The following is an 11,638-nucleotide window of genomic DNA, read 5'->3' on the forward strand; positions in this document are numbered from 1 at the left end:
GAGTCTAAAAATACATATGCGGTTATGGCTAAGTGTTGCTTGTGTAAGTTGAAACACCACAGTATTGTAGAGAATACCTAACATGACACTCACCTTAGCTTATTTAATGTCCACTCAGGTTTTGGATGTGTTGGAGCCACACATTAAAGCCTCAATCTGCTTCCCTACTGAGGAGTCGGAGTGGAGTGCTGTCAGGGTAGCTTTCTATGAGCTTGCTGGCATGCCCAATGTGCTGGGGGCCATAGATTGCACACACGTTCAGCTGAGATCACCTAAGGGCCGCCAGTATATATATACTAATAGGCATATGGATCAATCAACTAATGTCCAGGTGGTCTGTGATGCAAACTTAAAAATTATGAGTGTTGTTGCAGGTTACCCTGGTGCCTGCCATGACTCCTTCATCCTCAGTCAGTCATCGCTCTTCGATAAATTTGAGGAGGGACAAATGCCTGATGGCTGGCTGTTGGGTATGTTGAAAATGTTATGTGTGTATGTCTTTTAACCACAGCCTAGATTTTGGAGGAGGTGAGAGAATAATCTAACATATGTCCTAATGTTGACTATATATGTTTTTCAGGTGATGGGGGTTACGGCTGCTACTCTTGGCTCCTTACTCCATTGTCCCTACCTGATTCTCCTGCTGAACACAGTTATAATCATGCACATAAGGCTACGCGGAATGTGATAGAAAGATGTTTTGGGGTGCTGAAGTCACGTTTTCGGTGTCTTGATAAATCTGGTGGCCTTTTGTTGTATAGTCCCTCAAAGGTGACTCGAATTGTGTTCTGCTGCTGTTTTCTCCATAATCTGTGTTTAAGTCAACATCTGGCACATGGTGAGGGAGAAAGCAGTCAGCAAGCAGAGGAGTTAGATACATCTGGTGACAGTGTGAGTACAATTGTAGGGAGGCAGGTACGTCAAGAAGTGATCCTGCGATATTTTACAGGTAAGTTTTATTATGCTGTAATTATCCTTCACTAAACACTTTGCTCTACTTTCTATTGTGTGTTCTGTTACTTACTGTTTGTTGTTTATAGTGGTGTGTCCATTGTGCTTAGTTGATGCTAACAAAACATTTACAGTCATTACCCTTGAAAAACATAACTACATACATACAGACCAGCTTCTTAAATTTTGGAGACGGACACAGGAATGTGTTTTTTTTACAAATTCTTTTATTTATTTGCACAAAAAGTTTTATGTTATTTTTTTCTTTTGTGTGTGCTGGGTGCTGGCTCACTGGCACGTGCTCTTGATGAACGCCGGACAGGGGAGGTTACTGGCGTTTGAACAGGGGTCGTGGTTCCCGAGCTGGAGGTAACTTGCTGAGCACCCATCATAGCAATATTGCTGCTCAGATTATTTAAACTGGCAATCAGCTGAGTGTTTGTAGCAGTGTGGCTGGCTACAATCCTGGATAAGGCCTCATTCACCACTTGATTGTGTTGAATTATCTGAACTAGTGCCTGCTGATGTCGCTGTTGTTCATCTATAATGCGGGATAAATTAGCATTCATTTGGCTGTTTTCTGCCCTAATTTGCTCCATAGAGGTAGCCATTCTCCCTACTTGTACTATTAGTCTGCCCGAGTTGCGACTAATACGCGGTAGATGATGGGGCAGACTGGCAAGGTGTTGTGTATGTTGGGTCAGGGTGGCATTGCTTTGGGCCTGTTGGCTTGTCCAACTTGCCCAAAAATCGTCCGGAATTTGGCTTGGGGGCGGAGCTTGTGGCAGTTGTGGACTGCTGGATGGTTGGGGTATATCCTGCAACTGGATTGGCATGCTTGGATCCACAGCTGTTAATTGCAGTGTGAAGGATGGCTGTTGTTCTGGTCCCTGCTGGTCCTCGGCGGACATCAGGTTGTGCTCTGTATGGGGTAGGCAACATGCAATGTTGTAATTTTTAGAATTTGTCAAGGCTAATGCAACACATTATTACATTCCTAAAACTACATTTTTGCATTAGTAGCTCTTGTTTTTTGCAACTTAAAAAATTGTTAACATTTTGTGATAAAAAAAACAACACAGGCGCAAACATTGGCAAATTAGCATATTCCTCACCTAACTAACTTCCCTCCACAACATTACACTGTTAGATTTCCTCCCCTCACCACGATATAGACTACTTACCTGTATAGTCCAGAGGAGCTGAGCAAGTAAGCCATCTACATACTGGACAGGGGCGATGTGTGAACACTGTAATAGGTTTTTTTTTTGGGCCCAAAATTTATTTGTCTTCATATTTTTGAAAAATGTGAACGTGTGTGTGCTTAATGTATACTCAAATCTGTTCTTTTCATACAAATAGGTTGTCTAGACCATCCACTAAGACCTTATCTATTTTTAATAAAGCACCTTGAGCAATTGAAGACGTGACATCACATTGCTTGTTGAGGAAAACATGTAAACTCCAAACCAACTAACAACATCTTAAGTGTACTGTGTATATTATTGCTTATGTGTTTAATTTATGTTTTTACTCACCAGATAACTGAGGTGATCTGGGCTCATCACTCTGCGAACTCGCCAATAGTGCCAGTGGTGGCTGGGGTGACACTGCCGATAGTCTTCGCCTGGGTGGGGATGATGGAGGTGCAGAATCAGAGCCAAGACGCCGTGTCTTAGTTGGCCTCCTGGGTAAGTGTCCCAAGCCCTGTGATGGGCGCCTTACAGGAGGTCGGCTTCCAGAAGCAGAACCTAGGTGCAAAATTTAGCATTATTATTTTGTACTTCTATGTGTTTTCAGAATATGTGACTACAGTGAAGACTTACCTGCAATACCACCATCATCCTGACTGGTCTGAGGCCTGTCTGGGCGGCTGGTCTGTGTGACTGTGGAAAAAGTGACCCCAACATTATTACCATGTTTTTTGTCAAATGAACCAGTGAAAACCATTAATGTACTGTAAGCATCTATTTGGTTTGGTTTCCAAAAAAAAAATAAGCTTAAGAGCTTCTATATTCATGATTTTTAGTTGAATATCAAAATGTACTTGATGTGGCACACAATAAAGTTTATACCTAAAAGATTTTGGACTCAGATATTGCAGAGATTCAGTACTTGGCAATTTTAAAATAATTTAATGTTTTAAAAATTGCCCCGCTTTTAAGTTTTTACTTAAAACAAATACATTTTGAGGTTTTAAAACAAACACACATGTTCAAGCATTATCGCAAAAAATTGCACCAAAAAAAAAAAAAAATAATTTAAAAAAACTGCACGTTTTTGTTATAAAAAAAAATAAAAAAATAAAAAAGGAGCAAAAAAACACATTCAAAAAACAAACACACCTTAAGGGAGCATAGGCATGCAATCTGTTTTTTGCAAAAAAAAACATCCTTAAAACTTTAAAAATTACATTAAAGAAATTGAACACACATTTTAAGAACAATAATACAAAACAAACTTACCATCCTGCGTGGGTCGGTCCGAATCCCGGACATGAGTAGCAGACACCACCTCGCCAGGAATCAATGCCCGCACAGGCTCCTCCCAGTCCCGATAGCTTACACGTAAAGGTGGCCCACCTCCGGTTCTACGTGCAGATTTGGACTCTTTGGCCATCTTGGCCTTGACACGCCGCTTAATATCGTAAAATCGCTTGCGGCACGTGTCCTCTGTCCGCCTCACCACACCCTCACTATTTACAGCAAGTATAACTTGCCCCCACAGGGCAGACTTCCTGCGGGAGGACACCCTGGCAGCATCCTGACCAAACAATTGGCGATGGTGCTTCATCAGCTCACGTACCAACGCCATGTTTTCAGCATAGCTGAACTTTATATTCCTGCCAGTCTTGGTAGTGGTGCGTGGCTGCGGAGCCACAACACCATCACTATCACTGGAAAATCCAGCAACAGGCACCCCCTCCTCCTCCTCCTCACTAACCTCCTCCCTCTCACTACCCCCCTCCACCTCACTACCAGCCTCCACCTCACTACCAGCCTCCACCTCACTACCAGCCTCCACCTCACTACCAGCCTCCACCTCACTACCAGCCTCCACCTCACTAACCTCCGCCACCACACTGACCTCTGAGTCGGACATGACAAACAACATAAAACACTGAAAAATGAAAACACAAAACACACTCCTCCACTACTCCTACTACACACCACACAGCCAACACACGCTCACTCACTCACAAACAATGACAAAAGACTGAAATAATAAAACAAGGACAAAAAAGCTTACAAACTGGGAAAAAACAATACTACAAAGTTCACAAGACTCCTAACACACACAGTACAGCACTCAACAATCACCAAACTCCTCTCCAAATCCACCAAAAACTCCACCAAACTCACCAACTCCAAATACACCTTCCTCTCTCCTCTCCACTAGCTAAACCCACGAGGTGCGGAGTGTTTGGGGCGTTTTTATAGTAACATGCACAGACACTCCTCCTTTACGAATACAACCAATCACGGCCGCGTGACGTAAACGAAACTTAGAAGTCAAAACGCGGCAGCAAATTCCAAATCACTGCCGTAACAGACTTGTGACGCAGTCGTAAAAAAAAAACCCCAACGCGGCCGCGAAATAGCAAACGCGGCCGCAATCAACAGCAGAAAAGCACGAATGACATCGACATCGGAAGATTGAAAAAATACGAATACGAACGCTTAGTAAATGAGTCGTAATCAATTCAAAAAGTTGCAAGTTTACACTGTCGATGTCAGTCGCGATTGAACTTGAACATGATTCTGAAATATACGAATCTTAGTAAATAAACCCCAATGACAGCAAAGACGCTAAAGCGGTTGCAGCAGTGTACCACTCTGAATCTGTGGGCCTCATTTAGATGCCGTTGTTCTTGCTGCTGTATTTAACCATATACAATTGCGATTATATGCTAATATGGGCAGAAGCTAACCTGAGCATAGGGACACCCACTGATCATAATTTCCGTCCGATGGCGTACATTTGCTGATACATCGGTACCATCGACGCAGGTCATGTCATGTTGCAAAGTCTGAGTGCCTCTGTAGATGCGCAGGCTGAGCCGCTCTACCGGGACGCAGGAGGCTCTCCAGTGGCAAGTAAGATCGCAATTGCTAATTTACGCACCCCAGAAAATGCCATCTGATGGCCATGAAACGCCTGGGTTTACCAAACCACCCCCTGTTCCCACCCCCAAACGCTGTCTTCCTGTCACTCACTCCTCGGTCTGACCACAATCGCAATTCACTTGCTGTGCGTGCGCAGTGTGGCTCAGACGCATGCGCAGTAAGAAAACATTGGCTGATTTCCATAATGGCAGCATCACATTACAATCGCATCTTAATCAGGCCCATACGGAACACTGCAACATGTTGTGGTGTCAGAGTTACTTATATGAAGCACTTCAGCACATATAGGAGTATGACCAATGTGCTGTTAAGGGTATTAAGATTCTAAAGTATTGTGGCTCCAGGATATTGTAGAGTCTGAAACCCTTTACCTGCCTACCTGGCCATAGGAGCTCCATTGCACCTGCAGATCAAGGTAAGCAGAGAGGGAGCATTCCAGTTTTAGGAACATAGGTTCTGATTATAAGCTTATTATCCATTAGCCTGTAGATGTCCTGTCCTAGGCCTTCAGTGTACATAGCAGCAGGGACATGTTTCACTGTTCAGGAGCTCTGATTTCACTGTGACTGCTTGACAGAGGAATAACGGATTGGCAGCCCCAACCGTATATCCCAGCTTCCCAAGCAACACTTCCCAAAAGTACTCAGGTCTCTCCCTCACAGCCCTTATTAACTGTTCATATAGAAATTAAACAACCCAAATGTTGCTGTCTCTTCGGACCTGATCATCTCGGACACTGGATGCAGGTGGGAGGAGTCAGAGTTCATACAAACTGTCAGTAAATTCCGTGACATGACATCATTTTTATCAGCAGTCGATTTTATTATATAGATTGTTATCATTATTATTCTTTATTTCTGAAGGACTAACATATTGCCTAGCATAAACTGGAGATAACGATGGACCTGCCCAGAGGAGCTTACAATCTAAGGTGTGTGCAGAAAATGGGCATGGCTACTGTAGGGCAGCGGCATTACCAGTCACCAATACTACAATTGCCATTGGTGATGGGCTTTTCTGTGTAGCTGCCATCAGTGCAGTATGGTTGGAATAAGGACAGTTTGAGGGGGACACAGGAAGCATGAAGAATACAATTAGGAACGCAGACGGAAATTGCCTCTCTCTGGGGTTAATTCAGACCTGATTGCTGGGCAGCGAGTTTTGCACTGCTGCAATCGGATAGTCACCGCCTATAGGGGAGTCTATTTTTGCTGTACAAGTGTGCGAACTCATGTGTAGCAGAGCTGCACAAACTGATTTTGTGCAGTCTCTGCGCAGCCCAGGACTTACTCAGCCGCTGCAACCACATCAGCCTGTCCGGGACCGGATTTGACGTCAGGCACCCTCCCTTCCAATGCTTGGACACTCCTGCATTTTTCCAGACACTCTTTGAAAACGGTCAGTTGCCACCCACAAACGCCCTCTTCCTGTCAATCTCCTTCCAAACGCCCGTGCGATCGGATCCTTCACACAAACTCGTCGCTGACCGGCGATACCCGTTGCTGCGGTCCGCTGCGCCTGCGCATTGCGGTGCATATGCACACATAGATCAGATCTGATCGCAGGCTGTGAGAAAACGCAGCCCAGCGATCCGGTCTGAATCGGCCTGTCTATGTCTACGTGCATACAAAACTAGGGATGAGCGGGTTCGGTTCCCTGAGTACTGAACCCTACTGAACACCACGTCCCAAACCCGGATCCGAGCCTGGCTCGGGACTTCCCGCCAGACTCGTAAACCAAAACGCAGCAAAACGTCATCATCCCGCTGTTGGATTCTCGCGGGTTTTGGATTCCATATAAGGAGCCGCGCGTAGCCGCCATTTTCACTCCAGTCCTGGAGAGTGCAGCGAGAGGACGTGTCTGTGCGGGAATGTGGCGTGGTGTGTGGGGTGGCAACCTGCTCTTATGAGTCATTCCAGTGCTGTCTTGTGCTGCATCAGTCCAGTGGTGGTGTCTTGTGCTGCATCAGTCCAGTCACAGTGGTGGTGTCCTGTGCTGCCATAAGTTCAGTGCTGCTGTATAAGTCCAGTCCAGTGGTGCTGTCTTGTGCTGCATCAGTACAGTGGTGGTGTCCTGTGCTGCCATAAGTCCAGTGGTGGTGTCCTGTGCTGCCATAAGTCCAGTGGTGCTGCTGTATAAGTCCACTCCAGTGGTGCTGTCTTGTGCTGCATCAGTCCAGTGTTGGAGTCTTGTGCTGTATCAGTCCAGTCACATTGGTGGTGTCCTGTGCTGCAATAAGTCCAGGGGTACTGGCGTATAAGTCCAGTCCAGTGGTGCAGCCGTATATGTTCAGGGGTACTGCCATATAAGTCCAGTCCAGTGGTGCAGCCGTATAAGTCCAGTGGTACTGCCGTATAAGTCCAATGGTACTGCCGTATAAGTTCAGGAGTACTGCCTTATAAGTCCAGTGGTACTGCCGTATAAGTTCAGGGGTACTGCCGTATAAGTCCAGTCCAGTGTCCAGCCATATAAGTTCAGGGGTACTGCCATATAAGTCCAGTGGTACTGCTGTATAAGTCCAGTGGTACTGCTGTATAAGTCCAGTGGTACTGCCATATAAGTTCAGGGGTACTGCCGTATAAGTCCAGTGGTACTGCCGTATAAGTCCAATGGTACTGCCGTATAAGTCCAGTCCAGTGGTGCAGCCGTATAAGTTCTGGGGTACTGACGTATAAGTCCAGTGGTGCTGTCCTGTATATTATTTACTGCAAATAAAGGGGTTATTAATATTTAATCAAAATAATTTTTACAGGGTTTGCCCTGTGTGGTTTAGGGGTACTCTCTTCTGTGCCGCATATTGTTATATAACTCTGTCCAAATAAAAGGGTTAATATTATCCAAATAATTTTTACAGGCTTTACCGTGTGTGGTTTAGGGGTACACTTTTCTGTGCCGCATATTGTTATATAACTCCGTCCAAATAAAACGGTTATTATTATCCAAATAGTTTGTACAGGCTTTGCCGTGTGTGTGTGGTTTAGGGGTACACTGTCCTTTGCCACCAATATTGTGCCTGTATTACATCTGGGCAAATTCCAGCACATCCCATGTTTTGCACATACAATTAATTTGGTGGTGCAGAATTTTTTTGAGAAATGACAGGGGCATGCAGGAGATGCTGTCGGTGGCCCGAAAAATTGCAGGCCACTTTCGACATTCAGCCACTGCGAGCTACTCCTAGATGGGCCAGGTGTTTGTGCCGCACACTTGTGTCGCTTAGCTTAGTCACACAGCTACCTCATTGCACCTCTTTTTCTTCTTTGCATCATGTGCTGTTTGGGGTCTATTTTTTAAATCTGCCCTCCTGTCTGCCACTGCAGTGCCACTCCTAGACGGCCAGGTGTTTGTGCCGCACACTTGTGTCGCTTAGCTTAGCCATCCAGTGACCTCGGTGCAACCTTTTGGCCTAAAAACATTATTGTGAGGTGTGAGGTGTTCAGAATAGACTGGAAATGAATGTTATTGAGGTTAATATAATACTGTAGGATCAAAATTACCCCCAAATTCTGTGATTTTAGCTGGTTTTGTGTTTTTTTCAAAAAAGTGCCCGCCGCACATTTCTAGACAAAACCATTGGCCGCGTGCATCCGACATCACCACTGATTCATCTCTAAATCGCTCTCCCCTTCTCTCTTAATCTCCAGAGACCATTCCATATATCTATATGTATGTGTGATCGCTTTCATTAGCTCTTACAGCTCTGTATAGCATTTATATAAAGCAACCTGCAATTTTTTTTTTACTGACCTTTAGCGGTGGCGTTCATATGTTCATTAAAAGCTCTCTGCCCTGATAGCATTACAGTTAATACATTTCTTAGTCATTTGCAACAAAAAATCCAATCGTTATTCGCACGGTTCCAGCAAATCTTCACAGCCGGAATATCTAGCACACCTCTCTGCCTTATTATACCCTATGAATTGTTAAACATAGAACTGTCAAAAATGTGGCGTGCGTAATAAGCAGTTTAAGCTTCTCCCTAATAAATCCTTTCAGCGAGTCTCTCTACTCATCTTTAATTCCGCACAACTCTTTAATTACAGACAATCTAGACAGAAAATTAATTTGTATTATGATAAATGCCATTCACCTGTTCTTTAATAATGTAAAGAATTTATCATGCAAATTACAGATTCTGTTTGTTGGGAAGAGTTTGGTTGTTGTATCATATATAGCGGCAATTCTTTCCCAAACTTCCCAGCTTTTACTATACAGCTCCTTAGATGTATCTAGGTAATATCATTCATTCATGATCTCTGGAGAACTCCGTGACTTTGAGTAAAACTTCTGACAAAAGGAACGTTTTTATAATGGTTGAAGTTGTATAAAATAATCTTTAAGTACTTCCTTTATTTTTTAGTACATTAAAGAACCACTAAATATAAAACTTGATCTATATAAAAAAAAGATCTTTATAGTTACATTAACAAATATAAGTGTTCTTTAATTTTAGGAACTTTTCAAACTTAGGGGCTAATTCAAGGTTGATTGCAAAACAAAATTTTTCTCTAATGGGCAATACCATGGCCCTCATTCCGAGTTGATCGCTCGCTAGCTACTTTTAGCAGCCGTGCAAACGCATAGTCGCCGCCCACGGGGGAGTGTATTTTCGCTTTGCAGGAGTGCGATCTCCTGTGCATCCGAGCGGCAGAAAACACATTTTGTGCAGAACAAAACCAGCCCTGTAGTTACTTATTCTGTGCGATGATTGCTGCGACGAAGGTCCCGGAATTGACGTCAGATACCCGCCCAGGAAACGCCCGGCCATGCCTGCGTATTTCCAAACACTCCCAGAAAACGGTCAGTTGACACCCAGAAACTCCCGCTTCCTGTCAATCTCCTTGCGTCCGCCAGTGCGACTGGAAGCGTCGCTAGAACCTGTGCAAAACCACAAATCTCTTTGTACTTGTACAACACACCTGCGTATTGCGGTGTATACTCATGCGCAGATTAGCCCCGTTCTGCCATAATCGCTGCGCTGCAAAAATCCGTAGCGAGCGATCAACTCGGAATGACCCCCCCATGTGCAGTGCAGGTGGGGCAATAACATGTGCAGAGAGAGTTAGATTTGGGTGGGGTGTGTTCAAACTGAAATCTAAATTGCAGTGTAAAAATAAAGCAGTATTTACCCTGCACAGAAACAATATAACCCACCCAAATCTAACTCTCTCTGCACATGTTACATCTGCCCCCCCCCCCCCCCCCCTTCGTAGTGCACATGGTGTTACCTATTAGAGGAAAATGTTGTTTTGCAATCAACCTTGAATTAGGCCCTTAGTGGCCTATTGATTAATATTTTGCAGTATATTCCCAGACAACACCCGCAAATATTAAGTATCTCCCTTACGCATTTAAGGGGGGCTGTAGCAGATAACATCTGTTGCGGCACCAAATTTTCTACGGCAAAAATAGTCTCCATAGAAATCTGCTTTCTTGACGAATTTACCAAGCTCTGGAAAAGCAATGTACATACGAGAGCTTGGCCCCAGTATATAATAGCATCTGAAGATGGCATTAGCCATTGTAGACTCGAGGCAACGGTCAAGAAAAAGTTATGGGAGAAGGAGACCGCACATGCACAGTAGCGCAGCGGCCTCCAGGAAAAAAAAAGCAAACTGACCGCTGTCTCTGCATATGTTCTTTAGTTCCTGCCAGTGGTACTGTAGATAATTTCTTATTGCCGTGAACAGGAAATTATAATTATTGTGTTATAGCATCAAGCAATGCTGACAAGTAGTGTTCATACGTCCAATCTCGATCAACACATACGTTCCAAGTGCTTGTAGTCACTCAGGGTAAAATTGCAGAATACATGTGGTTGCCCAGACTTGAGTCTGATTGGTCAGTGGTGTGATCAGGCTGGATCCCAAGGGGCCTTACTAGTGTAATTAACTGATCACCCCTCGCCCTGTGTACGGCAATCTACCTCGCTGCGCATCTGCATTTTCAACCTAACTCTAAATGCTTCTAAATAGTCTCTGAGGCCTGAATCAGTTTTGTACTAAACTCACTGACCTGAAAAGTCACCACTGTTGTCATTATAAGGGTCGTGTTTTGCCCGTTGGAGATTTTCGGTGCAGTCATGTAAGACTGAAGATGTGGTACCTCATTATAAATAGGGCCAAAAACATTTAAGGTCAGGTTTTATGGGTAATTAATTCCTGAAACAGACGTGGCAAGGTAGGATTGGTCAGTTCAGTGTTTTATCTTCGCTACATTGGTTTGTTAGAATGAAGACCAGTTTGTATTAATTAATCTAAGAGGTGACAACTTCCTCTGCGTGACACACACAAGGGACAATCAAGCCTGGCTCTATCGCAAGAAGCAAAACAGAGAGACCTGTAAACCAACACAGGCCGCCTGCCCACACAGACACCGCACCTGACTCAAGCTGGCATTTAGTTGATTCCAGAGCTTAGGTGCTACTTTTGAACCATCTGATAGGCTTTGGTAAGCCAGTACTTATCCTTACCCTATGAGAAAGTCAGTATGCTAGACCTTAATTGTACAGACAATAATTGGCAGACCTACATTTTTGGGACCTTGAACTGTTATGGGGG

The 11,638-nt window shown here is 44.3% G+C and overlaps 1 long non-coding RNA gene across 1 annotated transcript; it reads right to left on the bottom strand.

Moving 5' to 3' along the window:
* Positions 1–1,468: 1,468 nt before the first annotated feature.
* Positions 1,469–2,857, bottom strand: LOC134969884 (uncharacterized). The gene is made up of 3 exons (XR_010189543.1): positions 2,778–2,857; positions 2,490–2,702; positions 1,469–1,873 (listed from the first exon to the last, which is right to left on the bottom strand). It is a non-coding gene; the product is annotated as an uncharacterized LOC134969884 (long non-coding RNA).
* Positions 2,858–11,638: the final 8,781 nt, after the last annotated feature.

This window comes from Pseudophryne corroboree, chromosome 11 (genome assembly GCF_028390025.1).
Source record: "Pseudophryne corroboree isolate aPseCor3 chromosome 11, aPseCor3.hap2, whole genome shotgun sequence".
Classification (NCBI taxonomy): Eukaryota; Metazoa; Chordata; class Amphibia; order Anura; family Myobatrachidae; genus Pseudophryne; species Pseudophryne corroboree.